Raw genomic sequence first — 9,772 nt, 5'->3', positions numbered from 1 at the left:
AATTTCTCCAGGGATAAGATGAGGTTGTTAATGGTAGTACAGAGAGAGGAAAGGAAGAAAGGATGGAAAGATGGATCTGTAGAAATCTCTTCCATTTAAAGCCTATTTCAGAAAGGGCCTCTCCTTAACTGGAACAAAGGAACACCTTCGATAGTGCCCTGTTACTCTCACCCTTCCCTACCATCCTGACGTCTGAGTCTCCCATGGAAAAAAACAAAAAACAAAACACATATTCACTAAGGCTCTACTCGTTTGGTTGAGTGGAGACTGACAGGCAATGGATCGGGCAGAGACAGACTGGAGGGGACTTTGCCCCACACGAGTTGCTAGGAGTGCTCCCACCTGGGGATGGATGGCAGTGATAAGGAGAGGACATCACGAGGCAGAAAGATGATCACCCTGGGTTCTCTGATTGGAATCATGTGGTAGCAGAGAATAGCTATAAAAACTGAACAGGGAATAGGGATTCTTATAAGGGACATTCTGCAGTGGACTCTCATAGTTGGCAGTGTAAGGTGCATAGCTGGGGATTTTGGGAACCACAGACAGGCTCTTTGCTGAAATAAATCATGGCAAAGGGAGAGAAGGCAAAAAAACCCCCAAACAAACAAACAAAAACATGTGGAGGCCATATTGAAGGGAGCATCAGAGTTACCTAAATCTCCATTTCCCAGCTGGTTAGTGCCAGTCCTCAACTGGGTCAAGTTCTGCCAATGACCTTGGTGATTACACTGAAGGAAGCTGAATCTTAAAGGTGCCATTTTAGAAGCTCAATTCAAAGCTAAGCAGGTGCCCAAAGTCACCATCAGCCTGAAAAGGTCAGGCGGTGAGAAATCTGGTGGTGAGGCACAGGACAGAAGGTCTGAAGTGCTGGGAAGTGGATACTTTCAGCCAAAGCATATGCTTTGTTTTTACCAGTGAGCCCGGAGCCCCGGGATCTGGATACTGAGATAACTCTTCATGGTACTAACTTGACCTGAAAAATAATGCTTATTTAGATCATTTGAATTTTTAACTGTTGGCTGTGGTGTTGAGTTTTGCCTTTTTTAGGCAGGAAAAAAGTAGCACTGAGGGAAATTTTTCAGGAAAACAATACACAGAATGGATCGGAAAATAGGAAAAGGAGAGATTGAAACGGCATGAGTTGAAAGGGACTAAACTAAGGGATGACAATGAGACAAAAAAGAAGTGGATATGGTGTGCGTGCGTGTGTGAAAATACTAATGAAGAATCAGCAGGACTCCATATCTGTCTGAACATAACGAGGAGAGAAAGATGAGTTCTGAAGGCCACTCAGGGTTCAAGTCTAAGTGGAGAGAAAAATTTTGGCACCTGTTAAGAGTAAAAGTTGTTGACCTTCGTATTGTCTTCTTCAAGTTTTCTCTAACGTTATTGTGGTAAAAAAAAGCTCACTTTATAGAAATTAGTAAGCTTAAAATGTTTGAAACAGATCATTTAAGCAAGGAAAGAGAAAGAATGAAACTGATTCCTAATTACAAAGTTCTTTTACCTAGATAGGGAAGATAATATAAGCATAGCCTGACCAAGATATATCATCCTTTTAAGCCAAATTCTTAATTATGGTTCTTTAAATGTAAATGTTGTTCCACATGTATTTAGTGCAGAAAATGGGTTCCTATTGACAAAAGTTATATACTCCTTGATGCTCAAAAGAATAGATTCAGTACTTGCTATGTAGCATAACGTGTTCACATTTCAGTTTTTCCATCACTCATGTCAATAGTATCATTTAAATTTTGTTTTGCTGAACCTATTGGTATTTGCTTCATTTTAGAAAGGAACACGGTTCTAATTTCCATCAGCTTTCAGTTACAGAATCTTCAAAGTAATTATCAGAGTGAACAGACATCTGGCATTGTTTTATTTGCATTTTCCACATCAGAATCAGAAAATGAGACATGTTCTGTACAGGAAACTTTTAGAAAACAGGAAAAAGACACATTAATTTAGGGCTTTACTTCTGTAGCCCAAAGTCAAGACTGAAAAAACTGGGTAAGAAAATATCCCATTTTTCTATAGTTTTTAAAAATATCTTTCTTCAGTTTTCTTTTGAAATTTTTTGAAGTAGGAAACTTCTTGGGAGTTCTATTGTGGCTTTAAAATTTAGACAATGAAACATCACTCATTTCTGCTAAACAGCACAGTGTCATAATTAGACTGTCAACAGATCTCATGGTTGACACCCAACTTATAATTGCAACATGTAACACATGTGAGTGTGTTGCAAGATACCCACCAGAGGTTTTTGTTTGATATTTCTCTTCAGGACACTGAATAAATAGCACAATTAACATTTTCTCCATTATGCAGGGAACAAGTTAACCAGCACAATATCCCCGATTTGTTCCATTGTGTCCATGAATTCTTACGGACTGGAGGCCCAAGAGTGTTCAACCAACTCTGCGTTTAATATAATTTTCTTTGAGGGAAATCCTATGAGAGTCAAAATTAAACGGTTTGTTGGTTCATTTCGGAGAAGTTTGTTAGACAATCGCTTGAAAAATGTGGCCACTGCACTATCTGTGGGGCCGCTGGTCACCTGCTGGGCTGAAGACATAACTTTCTCTTCTGTTCTATAGCTTTGCATGGATAATACCGAGGTCTTTTCCCTGTATCTATGAAACTAAGGTTGTAACTCAGTGACTCTTTAAGTCCCTGATATTAGGAGAGCCATAAAATGTAGAAGTCAATGAAGTTCCTTCAGAAAACAGTGTTCTGGTGTACTAATTTTCTAGTGCTGCCATAAAAAAGTACCACGGGCTGGGCAGCTTGAACAACAGAAATGTATCTTCTCCCAGTTCCCAAGGCAGAAGTCTGAGTCAAGGTGTCGGCAATGTTGGCTCCTCCTGAGAGCTGTGAGAGAAGGATCTGGTCCAGGCTTCTCCTCTCAGCTTACAGGTGGACATCCTCTCCCTGTGTCTTCATATCAGCGCCCAAATTGGCTCTTCTTAAAAGAACACCAGTCATTGGATTAGGGCCCATACTCACCCCTCATTTGTAGTTCACCACTCCTTTATGGAGCCTATACATATAGCTGCATTCTGAGGTGCTGGGGACTAGGACTTCAGCATATGAATTTAGAAAGGGGACACAATTCAGTACATGACATCTGAAGACAAATCTTAAAGATCAACTAACTTTTATCCCTTATTTGAGTTACTGCAGACCTTGACCTGCAAGGCAAAGTGATTACCAAATGTGTCCCCCAAACACACCAGCACTGCCCCCCGGAACCCTGGCCTTTCTTCCTTCTACCTGTGTCACTTCAGCTCCAGCTCTGTCTCATCTGCCCCTCGCAAGGCTGCTGGGAGAAGGCTTGCCATGGCCACCAGCTTCTGAGTTCTCCAGAGTCCTTGTCCAGGGTGCAGGGTCTGCTCCCATGGTTGCTAGTCCTGAGTGTGTCACCACCATGCTCCCAACCACGCTGGGCACTTGGGCTTCTGAAGCAGCTCTGTCCTCAATCCTCACAAAGTTCTCGGGATAACTCATCCATCCCTGGCCTCCAACCTTGACTGCACAGAGGACCCCAAATCTGCCTGCGAGATTTGGAGCAGATACTTCATTCTGCCCTGTCTGGCCACCTCTTCTTTCTGTCACAGCCTGTCCATCCTACAGAACATTCTCTCTCCTCCCAAGTGAAGACAGGAACTTTAATCCTGAGCAGAGGGAAGAAGCAACCTCTGGCATATGAACGTATGCAGGGTGAGGTGTGAGGCATGTTTGCACGTATAGAAGGTATTGGTTATTTTAGAACAGAAGCTGATTTTTCCATACCGACTCTCTAACTGACCAGCATGTAGCCATTTATAGGGGAGGGAGGCTCTTTTCCCGGTTCCTTTGTGGCTGGGCCTGAGAATTAAATTAACATGACACAGATCAGCTCAAGAAAAGCATCCGAATGCATTTAATACAAGATTTATGTGGCATGGGCGCCTTTGTAAAGAAGCCCCAAAGAAGCAGTCAGAGCCAGTTACTGCTATCCTGAATTGAACAAAGAACAGCAAATTGTGAAGAAGTAACAAATTTTGTGGGAGGCCTAAAAAAATAAGAGTTATTTCAACAAGTTCTATGCAGAATTCTCTCAGTCTGGACTTCTCATTCTTGATGATAAGAGTGTTGCTTTTCCTTCTAGACTTCAGGAGGGTGTCTTTCACATGGGAATTTCATCTCCTGCCTTTAAAAAACAGAAAAGCAGGCAGAATGATCCTCCTGCACCTGCTCATTTTTAAGTGCTTTTAACTTAAAATAGCCAATATGCCAGAGCAGTATATTTTTAATTCCTTCACTATCCCCAGATACAGTAAGATAAGAAGAATCAGAATCTCAGAGATACAAGAAATCTTAAAGATACTTTTACCAGTATCTTTATAGTTTAAGTAAAGAAACTGGGGCTAGTGTGTTCAGGTTTTCAAATTAGCTCATAGGACATTAAATGTGATAAGACTAAAAGCTAAGATATGTAGTGATCTGACTGCAAATCAAAACAGTGTGAAGATTTTCCACTTGAAACTACTTTGGAGTGTCTGCCCAGTTCACAGCATCTTCCATTGCCCCAAACTAATCAGAGTCCCTTCCCTGGGAATTTGGTATTGGACTTGGAGACAGCAGCAATCTGTGCAGCCAGACCCTGATGAGGTCAGGTCCCCCACTGTCACTGCCACTCCCCTGCTCTGCGATGAGGGCCCTCCCTCTGTGGTGGGAGTGTAGGAGCATCCTGCTCTGTTGAAAAGGCCGATTGTCCTCATGGGGCGAATCAGAGAAAGATCCTCAAATTCCTGAGCTCAGGAAGCCCCTTTTTGCTGGATAGGCCAAGGAGCCGTGCTGGCTGTCATCGGTGAAAGGGCTTCTACAGGTCACAAGCAATAAAATGCAGCTAACTGTGGTTCCTGGCCACCAAGGGCCGGGGATCCTGTGGTGATCCTTGATCTGAAGGCTTGGCCGGGGGTCCTCTTGTGGCTCCCCGCCCTGGGGGCACAATACTCACAGCGTCTCAGTGCCAACTCCGCCTCTGACATCCTGTGCCTTCACTCTGGCTCTGCTGACCTTGCCTCCCTACCTCCTGGGGAGAGGTATTAATTACTGTCACAGTCCTCTTCCAGCCTCTTCCCAACATTTTGTAGTTAGGACACAAATTGTATGCCCTGTTGCCTTCCAGGCCTTTCCTTTCAGCTCCCATGATCCTTTTTTTTCTCTCAACGACACCTCCCTCATTCTTCAAATCAAAAGCTTCGGTTTTTCAGAACTTTTGTTTCTGATAGGCTCTCACAAAAGAGCCTATTTTGTAAATTCAAAAAAGAAAAAGCATTGACTGATGGATTCTTATCTTTATATGCCAGCTGGCCCCATCCTAATTCTCTTTAAGCCACTGTGCGTGGGTCTTGGCCAGCGAAAGGAGAAACAAACCAGAAGTGACATGCACATTAATGTCTCAGGGAGTCACCTCACAGAAGAGTAAGCCCACACTCCTGTCAGAGGCATAGTCCACCTGTCCGTCATGGCACAGGTAAAAGGCAGTTTGTGGAGACGACAGTGAGGCTGACTCATAAAGACAAGCAGAGAAGACAGGGAAGAGAAAGGCCTCTCTGGTTTCCCGATACTTTCCAGGTTCCCAGTTTTAGCTCAACTAGAGCTGCCCTTTATCCTCACATCCTTAAACATCACTGCATTCTTAAAATAAATTTATCATTTTTGTTAAGCTAACTCAAGTGAGCTTATAGTTTTAGCAACCAGAATAGTGCTAATTAATACAGTTTTACAGTTGCAAAGCTAAGCTGCATTTTCCTAAGGGTCTTTTAAAAACATTATTGAGAAGCTGGGCATTGTGGCAGGCACCTGTGGTCCCAGCTACTCAGGAGGCTGAGGCAGGAAAATTGTCTGAGCCCAGGAGTTGGAGGTTGCTGTGAGCTGTGATGCCATTGCACTCTACTGAGGACAACAGAGTGAGACTCTGTCTCTACAAAAAAAATAATACTATTGAGATTAATATTAAAAGGCAGTTAACTGGGTCCTACAATTTTTGTCATGGAAATCTGTATTATTTATTGCAACTCCATAGTCAACATTGTCATGATAAAGCCTTTAGAATGTGGTTGTGACTTTGTCTTAAGTGTCAGGATCTATCTGGAAAGAGAAAAGACTACCACCCATGTTAAATGCTAATCATTAGGTTATGGACATCTTCTCTAGATAAGAGCTTCCTTCCTTGGTGGGTTGAGGACTGGCCAGAAGAGAGTGGACAGTGGGAGCCTAAGAGCTCCACGTGCGGCCACCACAGAAATTCTGGTGCTATTGGCTCCCTTGCCTTAAATTGAGATCTTCCACACACCAAGGAGGAAAGTCATCTCCTTCCCTGTTATTTCACTCTGCATAACAGTCTTTTTCTTAACGAACCAGTGCAAGCTCCCTACTTGGGAATTTTGCTCCTAAGGCTCCTTCTAAGCAAGCATTGATATAATAATGATCTATCATCTTCTAGCTCAATGGAATATGTTTCTCCCTTAACCCGGTGCAAGCAAATTCTTCCTGCAGGAAATTTGGAATTGGGCTTCCAAGACCCTATTCAGTCTCAGTTGGGGTGTAGACAGAAAGTCGTTGTCAGGCTGAGTTGGGCAGCCATAAGCACCTAGCAGCAGACATAGCTGGTCTGAGAGAGGCAGAGCAGAGGCACAGAGGGAAGGGGCTGCGGGCCCACGCGGCCTCTCAGAGAGACAGGGAGAGAAGAGCGTTTGCTTCTGGAGCTTCTTCAACTCCAGCTTTCCCTGGGGCTTCCTAGCCTGGAATTCCCTAAACTGTCCTTTGTGCTTAAAATAATCGAATGGGCTCCCCTCTAGTCAAGTCTGGCCTATAGATCACTATAGGGGTCAGTCTCACCTAACTGATAGTGCATATAGCCTGTCTACCCATTCCCCTGATTCTTAACACAGGTGACATCAAAGAAAATCTAAGTTTATTTGTTCCCTGTCCATGTATCTTAGGCATCCTGTATCTTTTCAGAGCACAAAGGGATATTTCAATTTCTTGAATTTGTTTTTTTGTTGTATGGGGGTTTTTGGAGATGGGGTTGCTCTCTGTTGCCCAGGCTGGTGTGAACTCCTGTGCTCAAGTGATCCTCCCATGTTGCTGGGACTATAGGCTTGAATTTGCTTTTTGAAGTGAACAGAGATTTTAGAATTTGTTTTACAAGGTAGCATTCTATGTCAGTTATAAGGCCTAGATGAACGAATCAAAAGTTATCAATGCTTAAGATATGATAGATTCGGCAGTTCCCACTTTAAATAATATTGAGGACATCGGATCCTTTTCTTCACAAAATTCAACTATTTGTGGAGTGACTTTGGGCTTAATACAGTGCCAGACAGAGCTCTTGACATCTGTAGGAATTGGGTTGAACTTCAATGAATAAAAAAGCTAACTGAAAATGGAATGCCATCTTTGTCCAAAATAGACATGGATAACTTGCTGGGAGCTTTCCTAGGAAATTAAAGGTGGAAGAGGTCAAATAGGTTAGGGTTTCTTAATCTGTAGCCCATTGTATTTTGGGTGAGGCTACGAACCCACTGAAATTTATGCAGAAGTTGAGGCCTATGTGCATTATCATAAGATGAGAACTATAGGAGCAGATGTAGTAAGTTTACTTTCATGGGATTAAAATTATCAAATTCATCATTTGTTTCTGTGTAATTGGGAAGAATATATGTAGGTTGAACAACAGCTATTAGAGTGCTCTGGTTATAAGTCAAACCTACCCGTACCATGAGAAATTAATTTTGTTTAGAGATTTAAACATACTTCAAATCTTTAAAAAATTCGTTAGCAAGTTTTAGTGTTGTCTTTAAAAATTCTCTTCATGGCTTGGTGCCTGTGGCTCAAGCGGCTAAGGCGCCAGCCACATACACCTAAGGTGGCGGGTTCGAATCCAGCCTGGGCCCGCCAAACAACAATGATGGCTGCAACCAAAAAATAGTCGGGTGCTGTGGTGGGTGCCTGTGGTCCCAGCTACTTGGGAGGCTGAGGCAAGAGACTCGCTTGAGCCCAGGAGTTGGAGGTTGCTATGAGCTTTGATGCCATAGCACTGTACCCAGGGGGACAGCTTGAGGCTCTGTCTCAAAAAAAAAAAAAATCCTCTTCATGCTTTGACTTTGCTACCTATTTCTGAAGCTTTAACAACTGCAGATAATCAGTGATAAATAAAATGTTTAAAACAAAAGGAACACAAGATTATAGAAAGGCAGATGTCTATGAGGATGGCCTGTTACCATGGATCAAGAATCATTAGTATTTTGCAGTTAAAAGGTCATTTTACTAAAAAGCATGGGGAAACATGAAAAACTGAAAATAATTTTTTGGGGGGAGTGGGGTACAGAGTCTCACTTTGTCACCCTCAGCAAAATGCTATTGCGTCATAGCTCACAGCAGCCTCAAACTCTTGGGCTTAAATGATCCTCTAGCCTCAGCCTCCCAAGTAGCTGGATCTTTAGGTGCTCACAACACTTGCCTATTTTTAGAAATGGGATCTCTCTCTTGCTCAGGCTGGTCTTAAACTTCTGAGCTCAATCAATCCACCCGCCTTGGCCTCCCAGAGTGCTAAGATGACAGGTATAAGCCACTGTGCTCAGCCCAACCTGTATTTTTTTAATGTGTAGTCTGATTTCCCTTCTCATTGCAGACAGAAACCAGGCAGGAATAGTATTTATCATCTGGAAACTAATTCCTTCACTAGGTAACAATGAGATCCTAAATCTCTGTGCACTTTTTCCTTGTGTGAACTGAAGTTAATAGTGCCAAATCTACTGTGTGTGAAAAAGGGTCAATTAGGCCACAACTGTAACAACAGCTTGCAAGCTTTAAATAGAAATGTTCTTTCTAGAATTCTCTCAGTGCGGGAAAGGAGGATAGAGTTCACGATTGTAAATTGACTTTTCCCCTTGGTAATTAATAATTTGTGGGTAAAATTTAGAGATGCAAATAAAGTTAAACATGCAAATAAAGTTACCAATGCTAAGATATGTTAGATTCAGCAGTTCCCACTTTAAATAATATTGAGGACATCAGATCTTTTTGGAAACCTAGCTAAGACCAAGGGTGATGTCCCATGATCTCTGTGTCCCCTGTTCCCACCACTATGTGCCTGAGTATTTTTAAGCAGGTGGCATAATAAATACTAACAGAATGAACGAATAATGAACATCCTTCACTCTTGTTCCACTTGGTCCTCATTCTCACTCTCAGTTCAAACTCCATATTCCCACCTGAAGGCTGGACAACCCCCTCAGCACCCTAATTACTGCCTCCACACGCTGGAGCCAGAACCAAGCCCTTTGGGGCTTCTTGAACATTGAATATTAAGGGTCCAATTTTTACTGCTTTGTCATTAGGTTCCAAAAAATTTTAGACTGTTTTACTTCTCTCCTCAAAAACTTCTAATTGCTTACCCCCCAAATGGGAACTTTGTACAGGGGCTGTTCAGAGAATTTCATTTGGTAGGCACTCTTCTATAGATGTTTCATCTCTAATTAAATTCTTATTTGAATTCTCTGTGCTAGCTGATCACATTTCCCCAGTAGTATCTGACTGCGACTTTTCTGCTCTCCTACCTGGGCCTTTCTGACAGGCCAGTTCCCAGGTAGTGCAATGCCTTCTTTTTTTTTCTGAGACAGAGCCTCAAGCTGTCCCCCTGGGTAGAGTGCCGTGGCATAGCTCACAGCAACCTCCAACTCCTGGGCTCAAGCGAGTCTCCTGTCTCCGCCTCCCA

This window comes from Otolemur garnettii, unplaced genomic scaffold (assembly GCF_000181295.1).
Source record: "Otolemur garnettii isolate 467f Iridium unplaced genomic scaffold, OtoGar3 scaffold00222, whole genome shotgun sequence".
NCBI lineage: Eukaryota > Metazoa > Chordata > Mammalia > Primates > Galagidae > Otolemur > Otolemur garnettii.
This window is presented reverse-complemented; position numbering follows the sequence as displayed.